Source organism: Canis lupus, chromosome 5 (assembly GCF_048164855.1).
Source record: "Canis lupus baileyi chromosome 5, mCanLup2.hap1, whole genome shotgun sequence".
Lineage (NCBI taxonomy): Eukaryota > Metazoa > Chordata > Mammalia > Carnivora > Canidae > Canis > Canis lupus.
In genome coordinates this window covers 11,506,899-11,519,179 of record NC_132842.1, presented here as the reverse complement: position 1 = coordinate 11,519,179, position 12,281 = coordinate 11,506,899, and the positions used below count along the sequence as shown (strand labels likewise).

Sequence of the window (12,281 nt, the reverse complement as noted above, 5' to 3'; positions counted from 1 at the left end):
AATGCCGCATTCTCTAGAGGTTGGTTAAAAGACATGAAGGGATGAGTGAGTGTGTCACACTGGTTGGTGATGCCTGGGGGACGGCAGCAGAACTGCAAAAGAGATGCTTTCTTGGCCCTCTGAGTATGCTCTAAACATCAGTATTTCAAGCCTAGACTCCCAGGTTCTAGGTAATACACAGAACAGAGATCAGAAGCTGCTGAACCTAAAGAACTCATGCAAAACTAAGAAGAACCCAATTACTGGAAGGAGAGAGCCTGTAAAGACAGCAGAGTAGGAAGATCCCAAGCTCACCTCCTCCCATGGATATACCTAGATAATAGCCACATCAGTACAACTAACCCAGAAAATGACCCAAAGACTGACAGAACAGGCTCCATTCAGTTAAGTCCAGAGCAGTGGCCACATCAAAAATGGTAGGAGGGACAGAGAAATAGTCAAGAACCAAACTCCTACAAGATTAACCACAAACAGGAGGATACCACAATCATGAAGAAGAGGAACAGACCCCACACCAAGCACTCCAAACATGGGGGGCCTGCACTGGAAAGACAAACTGTGTAACGTTTGTTACACACTGAAAAACAGTGGGGCTTAACTTTCAGAGTTTTTATAACCAGCAGAGCTTAAACCTGTGTACTTTAAAAATCGGTAGGCTTTACTCTGGAAGAGCTGGAAGGCAATAGGAAACTGAGTCCCCACCCTTAAAGATAGAACATAACAATCAATGCTGCTAAGATACAGCAAAGCATAAGCAGTCTGAAAATTATCTGGGGTAGGCATACAGTAGATTTATTTTTTTATTTTATTTTATATTTTATTTTATTTATTTTATTTATATTTATATTTTATTTTATTTTATTTTATTTTATTTTATTTTATTTTATTTTATTTTATTTTATTTTATTTTATTTTTTATTTATGAAAGAGAGAGAGACAGACAGAAACACAGGCAGAGAGAGAAGCAGGCTCCATGCAGGGAGCCTGATGTGGGACTCGATTCTGGTCTCTAGGACCACACCCTGAGCTGAAGGTGGTGCTAAATCACTGAGCCTCCCAGGCTGCCCTAGATTTCTTTACTTATCTCAGAATGTATTCTGCAAGGGCAAGGATCTTTAGGAGACTTATCCAAGAACATAAGAGCTGGCAGGTGACAGTTTCCCTGCTGCCAGCTTAGACAATCAGGCATCTTTAAGAATGAGCATGAATACTTTTTACCTAGCCTGCTGACACTGTATATCCTGCCCCAGCATTCTCCTGTGGATCCTCCCCCATCATAACCACCCAACCAGGCAGGAATCATTCCAAAGCAGCAACTGGCAAATCTCATTCTACAAGTAGCCCTGCTAGGAACCAGTATCATTCCCCACCTACTTTTCTAACAGCACACGCCCTGCATTCTACTGCAGACTCATCCCATCCAACCTGCTCCACTGGGGAGGAGTCCCTCCGTAGCAGCTTCTGACAAGTATCATCCTGCAATCAACTACAATAGTGAAAAGCACCATTCCAAAGTAACTGCTACCCTGGGGAGAGGGGAAAATAATCATACACACCAGTTCCACTGCAGCTCCCAGCAGGGGACTACAGACAGACATCCCATCAGATTGCCAATACCACTCACCAACAACAAAAAAACTCACAGGGAGCTGCACAAGGAAAAAGCCCTGTAGTCCAGGGCTGTAGTTCAACCTCAACAGACTGGAGGCAGACATTTGGTCTCATGAAAGACCCCATTCACCAATGAAAACCTCTCAGGGAAAATACAGGGAGAACATCCTACAATTTGGTGCTACCAGAGCCCCAGAAAATGGGCTGATGGCAGGCATCTGGTCTGAACCAACTTAAAGCCCAAGGCAACCACAGATTAGCCTCTTAATAGCACAAGGACCAAATCCTACCCAGAACAGAGAAAGGGGGCCACTGTAGCCTATTGGACAGAATGCACAACACTGGGGCGCATGCAATAAGTAAAGGAAACCAACTATGCAGCTACTATCTCTGGTGAATAGGGAGCAGTGTTCTATAAGGCACCACAGGATTCTTTAAGATTTTATTTATTTATTCATGAGAGACACAGAGAAACAGAGACAGAGGCAGAGAGAGGAGAAGAAGGCTCCATGCAGGGAGCCCAATGCGGGACTCAATCCTGGGACCCCGGGATCACACCCTGAGCTGAAGATAGGTGCTCAACCACTGAGCCACCCAGGCATCCCAGGACTCTTCTTTGTAAGGCCACTAATTTTAAATCAGAAGACACAACTGACTTTTCTACTCTATAGTACTAAACACAGAGACTTAAACAGAATGAGGAGATAGAGGAATGGATCACAAATGAGGAACAGGACAAAAATCACAGAAAAAGAGCTAAAGAAAAAGGAGATAAGCAATAATCCCTAATAGAGAACTCAAAGTAACAATCATAAAGAACTTACTGGACTAGAGAAAAGAGTGGAGGATCTCAGTGAGACATTCAACAAAGAGACAGAAAACATAACAAGTTAGAAATACACTAGATGAAATGAACAGTATATTAGAGGAAGTAGAAGAACAGATCAGTGACCTGGAGGACATAATAATGGAAAACAACCAGTGGGACAGCAAAAAGAAAAACAATAATAAAATTGAGAATAGGTTAAAGGAACTCAGCAACATCATCAAGTGTAACAATATTCACATTTTGGGAATCCCAGAAGAAGAAAGAGAAAAGGAGGCAGAAAATTTATTTGAAGAAATAATAGATGAAAATTTCCTTAATCTGGGGAAGAAAGCAGAAATCGAGATCCAAGAGGCAGAGAGAGCCCCCAACAAAAATAAACCCAAGGAGGTTCACACCAATACACATAATAATTAAAATGGCAAAAAGTAGTGATAAAAAGAAAATATAAAAACAACAAGAGAACAGAAGACAGGTACCTGTAAGGGAAACCTTAAAAGCTTATTAACTACTTTTTTAGCAGAAACTTTGCAGGCCAGAAGAAAATGGCATAATCTATTCAAAATGCTGAAAGGAAAAAAACTACAACCAAGAATACTCTATCCAACAAGACTACCATTCACAATACAAGGACAAAGAGTTTCCAAACATGTTAAAAGTGTTCATCACCACTAGATCAGTCACACAAGAATTGTTCAAATAGACTCTGGAAAGAAGGCCATAAATGGAAGATAAATTTGAAAAGAGAGTTTTCATAAGCAAAACAAACAAAATAAAAAGTAGCAGATTTGGGGCACTGGCTGACTCAATCAAAAAAGCAAACAACTTTTGACCTCTGGGTTGTGAGTTCAAGCCCCAAGTTGCGTGTAGAGAATAAACAAACAAACAAAAAAACTTTAAAACAAACATGCATACATATACACATACTAGATTAATCACCTATAACACAAATACAGCGGTTAAAACATAAAAGCAGTAAGATCAATTAATGAATATCAGTCAAGAAATTCAAAAATAAAAGGATGTAAAGTATGATATTATATACATAAAAGATGGAGGGAGGTTAAAGATTTTGTGCTTTTAGAATGGGTTCCAATTTTTTTGAATGATTTAATTTATTCATGAGAGGCACAGAGACAGAGGCAGAGAGAGAAGCAGGCTCCCTGAGAGGAACCTGATACCCCACAACCCTGGGGTCACACCCTGAGCCAAAGGCAGACACTCAGCGGCTGAGCCACTCATGCATCCCTAGAATAGGTTCCAATTTAAGCAACCATTAACTAATATAAATTTCTATATGCATAGGATATTATACATCAACCCAGTGCTGACCACAAATCAAAAACCTGCAACAGACATGCAAAAAAACAAGAGAAAGGAATCCAAATATATCACTAAAGAAAGCCAGCAAACCACAGGGGAAGAGAGCAGGAAAACAAAGGGAAGAACTACCCAAACAACCATAAAACAAGTAACAAAATGTTAATAAGTGCATACCTATTGCTAATCACTTTGAATGTAAATGAAATAAAACCTCTAATCAAAAGACATACTCCAGGGCAGTCCAGGTGGCTCAGCAGTTTAGCGCCTCCAGGGTGTGATCCTGGGGACCCGGGATCGAGTCCCATGTCGGGCTCCCTGCATGAAGCCTGCTTCTCCCTCTGCCTGTGTCTCTGCGTCTCTCATGAGTGAATGAATGAATGAATGAATGAATGAATAAATAAATAAATAAATAAAATCTTCAAAAGACATAGTGTAATCATAGACATCCATTATAACTGAATGGATAAAATACGAAGACCTATGTATATGCTGCCTACGAGAGATAAACTTCACATCTAAAGACACATGCAGGTTGAAAGCGAAGGGATAGAAAAACATTTGCCTTGCAAGTGGAAGTAAAAAGAAAGCTGGGTAACAGTACTTAATATCAGATAAAATAGACCTTAAATGAAGACTATAACAAGAAACACAGACACCACCCAATGATAAAGGAACAATTCAGCAAGAGACTATAACAGTTGTAAATATTTACACACCCAACACGGAAGCACCTAATACATTAAAAAAGGGGGAAAAAAAAGAACTATTAAGAGGCATTAAAATTGAAACTGACAGCAATATTGCAGGAGGACTCCTGCAATAGCAGGAGACTTTAACATCTCACTTACATCAATGGATAAAGTACCCAGGCAGAAAATTAAAAAGGAAACAATGGCTTTGAATGACACATTGGAATAGATGGATCTAATAACTATATTCAGATAGTCTCATACAAAAATAACAGAATACACATTGTGTTCAAGGACGCACAGGAAATTCTCCAGAACAGATCATTGTCAGGACACAAATCAAGTCTCAGCAAATTCAAAAGGACTGAAATCATATCAAGCATTTTCTCTGGCCACAAAAGTATGAATGTACAAATCAATCACATGAGAAAATCTGGAAATAACACAAATACATGGAGGGTAAATAACATGCTACTAAACAGCAAATGAGTCCAAAAATCTTTGGGATTCAGCAAAAGCTGTTCTAAAAGGGAAGTTTATAGCAATACATGAAGAAAAATCTCAAATAAGCAACCTAATATTATACCTAAAGGAGCAAGAAAAAGAAAAAGCCCAAGGCCAATAGGAGGAACAAAATAATAAAGACTAGAAATAAGTGGATCTAGAGGGTATAAAGCTAAGTGACAGAAATCTATCAGAGAAAGACAAATACCATATGATTTCACTCATATGTAGAATTTTTTAAACAAAACAAAGAAAAAAGAGACCAAAAAATCAGACTCATACATAGAGAACTGATGGGTAAGTGGGAAGGTGGGTGGGGAATGGGTGAAATTGATAAAGGGGATTAAGAGTACACTTCATGAGCAATGCGAAATGTGTAGAATTTTTTGAATCATATTGTATACCTGAAATCTAATATAACACTGTATATTTTTTCATATTTGGATTAAAAACCAAAACCAAAACAATATGTAAGAGCTTCACTTTACATTGCCATTCAGGATCCAGGGAGCTTCCTGCCCAATATACATCTTCTTATCACCCTATGGGATACAGGTCACGCCACTAACAAAAGTGATTGACTTTTCCACAAACTGAGCAAGATAAGGGCTAAGAATAAGATTTAATATTTTAAGAAATTAAAGAAATGCATCATCCCTTGCATGCCAGAATTTGTGATCAAAGATTTAGAGCTGCACCAGTATCAATGTGTCAGAGATATCCAGTAGGATAACTGCATTTTCTTTGGTGCCAATTTTTTATACTTTATGAATTCTTCTCAGATCTCTAGCCTGCAATCATGGTAATTAGGAGACACCAATCTTGATATCATCAATTAAATCAGTTCTTATAGAACTATTGTGTTCATCAGAAAAAAAAAATGACATCTTCTACCTATTATTATCAAGGAGATCTTACTCATCTAATTAATTTTTTAATTATTTCTTATATGCCTAAAATATCCAGACAAGTGGATATACACATGAATGAGAAGCTGTCTGGACTTAAAGGAGTTTGTAACTTAGTGAGAAAGATACACACAAAGCTTGTGTGCTAGAATGCACACATGTATTAGGATTCTCTAGAAAAACAGAAATTATTAGATATTGTATAATTTCTCTTTGTCTATGTGTATATTTGTATCTTTAAATATCTAAATATATTAACACATATAATATAGAATATTGACAAATTACATATTAACACGTTTGATATATCTTAAGATATTGCATTATCATACTCATTCTATTATTGTTTTATCATACTTACACAAATTACACATAATATTAATGAAATCATTTTAATAATTTAAAATAGTAATATACTGAAATACAGATTTACTTTATTTTTTTATTTATTTATTTATTTATTTATTTATTTATTTATTTATTTTCAGATTTACTTTAAAGAACTGGCTCAGATAATGGTGGGGGCTGGCAAACATCAAACTTGGGAGGGCAGGCTGCTAAGCTGGAAATTCAACTCAATTCAGAGTTCATGGTGCTGGGTTGAGTCTAAAATCCACCAGGCAAGTGTACTGGGCTAAAAACAAAGGCAAGATTTCTATATTGTATGGCTGGAGCAGAATTCCTTCTTCCTCTGGAAACCTCAGTCTTTGTCCTTAAAGCCTCTAAATGATTGAACAAGGCTCCACATTATGGAGGGAATCTGCCTTACTTAAACCTGACTGATTGTAAATGTTAATAATACCTTAAAAACCTTCAAGTTAACATCTAGACTAGTGTTGGGTAAACAGGTATTATAGCCCAGCCAAGATCACACATAAAATTAATCATCACAATATGTGAACAAGTTGTCATATTAACACAACCAGTGAGAATAAACAAAAAGAACCCTCAATTTCACTTCTGCAAATACATGTTGGACAGTCTATACCACAGGGACTATGGAGAGATCTCTCAGGCAAATGCTGTTGGTATTACACCATAGCCTGGCAGCCACTTCTCCTTTTTCTCTCTCACTTCTGTCCTTCAATTTTAAAGTTCCCCTCCATATCTGCTTCCATCCCCATTCTACACATTCTCCATGGGAGAGGTCATTCATCTCCAAGGTTTTATGCTGTCTAAATGTTAATGGCTTCAAATCATCTTTCTCTTACTGAAATTCTGCTCCAAGCTCCAGATTCATATTATTGCTTTCAATTATTTCTTCTACATAGATTTTTTTCTAGATATGTTTAGTATATTTTATTTCCATATTCTAGAACCTACCTTTGAGGTCCCAGAAATAAAGGGAAATTTCATTATTAAAGATGAAAAGCTTAGACATAATTGCTTATATCACCCTTTCTGAAAACACCAGGACTCAGGTGACAAAAACTCCTCTTGCCGAAGATTCATAAGAAATTGAGTGAAACTGGCTACATTCCTCAAATAAGAGGCTCCAAGTATCACACATTTTGAAGAGCTGTCGAAGACTACCAATAATTGGGGTTATCAGACACAACTCACTGAGGCTTACTAATGGAAGCAGAACCATTTATATTGTCATCACCCAACCTCTCATTTCTCCCATCTACCACTAGGAAAGGACTGGAAAGAAAAGAGGTAAAAGGCATTCATGGACTCATTATCTTTGGGGTAGTAAAATATTTTTGGTATGAAGTTTTACCTCTTTCCAGTGAAGGAGGGGAAGGATATGCCACCACCAGCACTACCCAACACCAATGATCAGAAGGTCCCAAGGGAATCAACAGTTCAGACTTGTGATATCCAGAAAAAAAGGTGAAAAAACTATAAAATCTGTTTCCTGATGCTCATTAGAGCCAAGTATAGACAAAGAAAAGTTCTTAGGAGTATCTGACACATGCACCCTTTCAGACAGACAGAAAGATTATTTTCGGTTTAATGTTCTGAAAATAGTTAGTTATGGGAATATTCTGCATTCACTGGCCTTAAAAGGCCTGTGGTATAATATACCTGGGAACAATAAGAGGACAGGAGAGGGGAGGCGGGGATTATACTGTATCCCAGTTATGCATGATCCTCCAAAGGAATGGAAGAGAACCTAGAGCTTCCTTCTTCTGTCCATTTGAAGAAGCACAGAGGACATGGAGTTGTAGGGCTGTTCAGGCAGCTGCCAGTTTAGGTGAGGTGATGCCCCTCCTGGACTGGGCACTGGGGACCAGGCTGAACTGAAGGCTGACATAGTTGCCTTTCTTTTCTTTTTTTTTATTTAATAATAGAAGGGGGCCAATGAAACTGATTTACACACATTCATATTCTCTCTCTCTCTCTCTCTCTCTCATCAAAATCCATAGGCTATCACCATGAAGTTCATGAGAGAAGTCCACCAAAAAAGTCAGAACTACATTTGCATTGTGCAAGTGGTGAGGGATGAGAGGAGGGGTTCCCTACTAACGCTAGCTGACTACGTATTAGGAATATTCCAGCCTTCCATTTCCTCCTCAGAAATGAGAACAGTTTCTACACCAGAGTTAAGCCTCAAGAAAAGGGGGGGGGGCAGGGAATATTTCTAAATTAGATCATGACCCTCATCCTCTTCCTTACTCTAAGCAGTAGTTATGGTCAAATATCAAGTCTGAAATGGGGAAGGAGCAGGACACAGACTGAGGTTAGAGTCTGATATTACTTGGCACCTTTCAAGTGGATTGAATTACCTCTTAGTCATTAAAAAAACTAACTTTTAATCATTAAAAGTGATGATATAGTTATGAAATTTGCTTAAGATACGTGAACTGGACCAAGAACAAAGGATGATTAATAGAACATGTTAGAAATAAATGATTGTAAAAGAAGAAAAGTACGTAGATGTTTTTAAATTATTTTCTTGAAATAGCTCATTGAATCAGATACCCAACACTTAGTCTTTACTTCCTAGAAGAGACAAAGTCTAACACTTGAGGTTCCAGACAGTATTTCTCTCTGTGACTGTCTGATTTACATTGCTGTCCACTATAGTACCTTCTCTTCTGAATTCTAAAATCTCAAAAGGTTTTTATTCCCTATTACTGCCCAACACTAACACCCAAGCCTGTATTCTCAGTCTTGTGAATGACCTCCGAATTGCTCGCTACATATCCTGCCCCAGAGGCCACAATAATGAAGTTCTTATTTGTGGGACTGAAGAGAGGAGGCCCTCAAAGGAACAAGATAGGCCAAAACTGGAGCTGCCCCTGTTCTCTCTACCAGGGGTCTCCTGATGAGAGGATGCTCAGGGTCTCAGACATTGTTCGAAGGTATGCAGTGTAAGTAGTTTCAAGGAGACATTAAAATTTAACATACTCTCTTATGGTTGAAAAAGGTACATCTGTCCTACTGCTTCTCTCTACTCATTTCTTCTTTCATAGGTGTCCTCTTTACCTCACACCTATTCTTAATCTCATCAAAATACATTATAAGGAGAAGGGCAGAGAAATACCCTCTGGGGGTGCCAAATAGAGGCATGATCTGAGAATTCAGCAGGAAAAGAATCTTTTGCCAAGTTACTTCTCTCTCCTTCTCTCTGCCCTTTCCCACTTAGGATTTGAAATCACAATTAATTGAGATGATTGCCCTGAAACACATTTTACATTTCTATTTGAGTTGAACAATGAAGTCCGTCTTTTTCTGAAAATTAAGTTTGATTTGAGTAGAGAGCAGTACTGACTTTTTCATTTAGATTTAATGGCAGACAAATCCAATATTTGTAAGGAGCTCACATAAAATATTTCAGAAATTATATCCTTTGCAACCACTAAACTTAACAATAAAAATTTTAGATGTTAAAAATATAAAAGGAGATGCATAGTTATTTTTTTTCTAAATTATTTTAGGGAAACTCAAATGACATTCAGAGACCACTGCACCAAGTTTAACTTTCCACCAGCCTCACCCTTCCACCCCCTACTCTTTGGAAAAGTCTCACCATTCCTCAAAACACATGGCTTCCCACACCCTCTTACTGGCAGAGCTATCCAAATCCATATATTTTTGATACTAAGCAAAAACTGGCATACCTTCAGGTTTAGTCACTGAGCTGTCAGAATGTTGTCCTCAGGAAGACAGTTACGGCACTATTACGTAGTGTTATTACTTAACTATTTCCATATTAAAGTCCTTTTCTTATGTCCCCAGTATCTAGCTCTGAATGAATAATTAGTATCTGATACATGACTACTGAAGACTCTCTATACTTTATTGATCATTATTGTTTTTGAGCATCACCAAAAACAGCTTGTCTACTGATTATATTTATGTAAAAATGCTGCACATCAAAATTTTTTTTCACATCAAATTTTAAATCTTTTGATTCATTCTGAAAATAATATTGAAATTGAAATATACAGGAATTAATATAAGCAGGAAATTTGTTATTCTCTTTAAATAAAACTGAAGACTTTTCAGATTTTGTAAAAAGAATCTGTAGCATAAGAAGCTTTTCAGCGACTTAAAGAAAATTTATTATTTTCCATTTTTTAAAAAAGGATGGAGCACTGTATGCTTCAGACAATTCTAAGCACAGAAATAAGCTTCTTAAACTTGCTTTTAGAGATCTGTTTCCTATATTTTATTATATATTCTGTGACCCTTCTTCTAGCTATTTACTACCAAATATATTAGTGAGGGGAAGAAAGCATCTCAAAGCTTAGCTTAATCAAAATGAATATTTAGTATTAAAATGTACTTTTCCCATAGCTCAAAGATAATAATGAATGAGGTTGAGAAGGGCTGGACCCAGTAGTATTCTTCATCTGCCTCTCATCTCTGCTTCTTTTTGCTTCTTTGTTTGGTGATTCTCTCTCTCTGAACATATATTTCCTCTGCTTCCATCTTTATAACAAAATGGTGCTGCCTTGTAGGTGGGTGTTAGTTACCCATAATGTCTTCAGACATGTGGAGATACTAGATTTTTCTCTTTTTGCCTAATTATTTATTCCAAAGGAAACCCTTCTGATCAGCCCACTTGGGGATCAAGATTCCATTGCTGGTCAAATCAACCAGATCAGAGAGATATGGGGTAGGATCAATATACAAACATGGCTGCAAGGACTCTTCACAAGCAAGGCACTGTATTATGGAGTTGGGAGTCATCATGATAGGTCTCCAAAAAGTATCTAGTATCCCTCTCCCCATGGTCCAAAAGCCACTAAAACTTAACTCATGACACTTTAGAGAAAGTAACAAATATGGCAGCCTTCTAGAGTTGTTTCAGTAATCAAAAGTAGATGTTATAATCAAACATATACTCAGAAATGAAGAATAAAGGATTCAAATAAATAGTGGACTATTTATTCTTACCTTACCTGAAGTTACATAATACCCATTGCTTTTGTATTTTAGATTATATCTTCTTTACCTGGGGAAAAATGGCAATAAATAACTTTTTATTATGCTGCACTGTGGCAGTTACTCCTGAAGTATTGTGTTAATTTAATAAAAGTTAAAAATAAACATATTTCTTTTAGTTATGCTAAGAAATGAAATACATCCATGTGAGGATTTTTGTTTGTTTTAGTTTGCATCTGGAAATTTCTAAATAATTTCATAGGACTGTAAATATGTGCAACAGTGGAAAGATTGCTAAGTTGGAAATTATAAGACCTGAATGTGATCTTGGGAATGCCTCATAATTCAACTCCACAAACATTTATTAAGATTTCTTATGGGCTAGTTGAGAGAGCTTGAAGATATATAAGATGATGATGATACCTTGCTTTCTTACTCATAGCATATGTTTAAATATGACTATAATAGTAAAAATGTGAACCAGAATATTCTGGGGGTAAAGTGGAAGGAAAGGATAATAAAGAGAATGACTGGTGTTCATATTTCTGATAAGAAAAAGGGGATTAAGCTCCCCAAAGCTGAGCCAGCTGCCTTTAACCTCAGGGAGATATAGGTGTTCTTGTTGTTTGAGATGCTTGAATGAGTGGCCCTGGCACCCAAATAAAGTTATTTACCCCTATAATACTATATTCTCTCAACCAGACCCTTTGCCACTAGTGTGATAATTTGGAGTTTTGGAGGCAGAAGTATAGCTACTTTTTCTACTTCGAGATCCTTGGATATCCAGGCCTAACTTGGGCCCAGCAATGAATATTTATCCTTAGCATAAACCAGAACCTCTCTTACTCTGTGTCTCAAGGAATTCAGCTGCTTTTTACAGCTACAGCATCACTAGTGAGCCTGCCCTGATCCCAGAATTGAGTACTTAGCCTTAGACAACCACCATTAGGGGCAAAAACCCAGGCTATCTCATAATGCTGGCAAACCTCTGCTCTCTCCATTCGTGTGCATTTGCCCACAAGAAATACAGCTGTTAAAATGTAGGAACCTAACTCCCCAGTCTCAGTCCCTGTGTATATC

General features: G+C 37.4%; 1 protein-coding gene across 1 annotated transcript in view; it reads left to right on the top strand.

Annotated features, from left to right (window-relative positions):
- Positions 1-12,281, top strand: part of MALRD1 (MAM and LDL receptor class A domain containing 1) — a 755,529-nt gene that overhangs the window by 719,906 nt on the left and 23,342 nt on the right.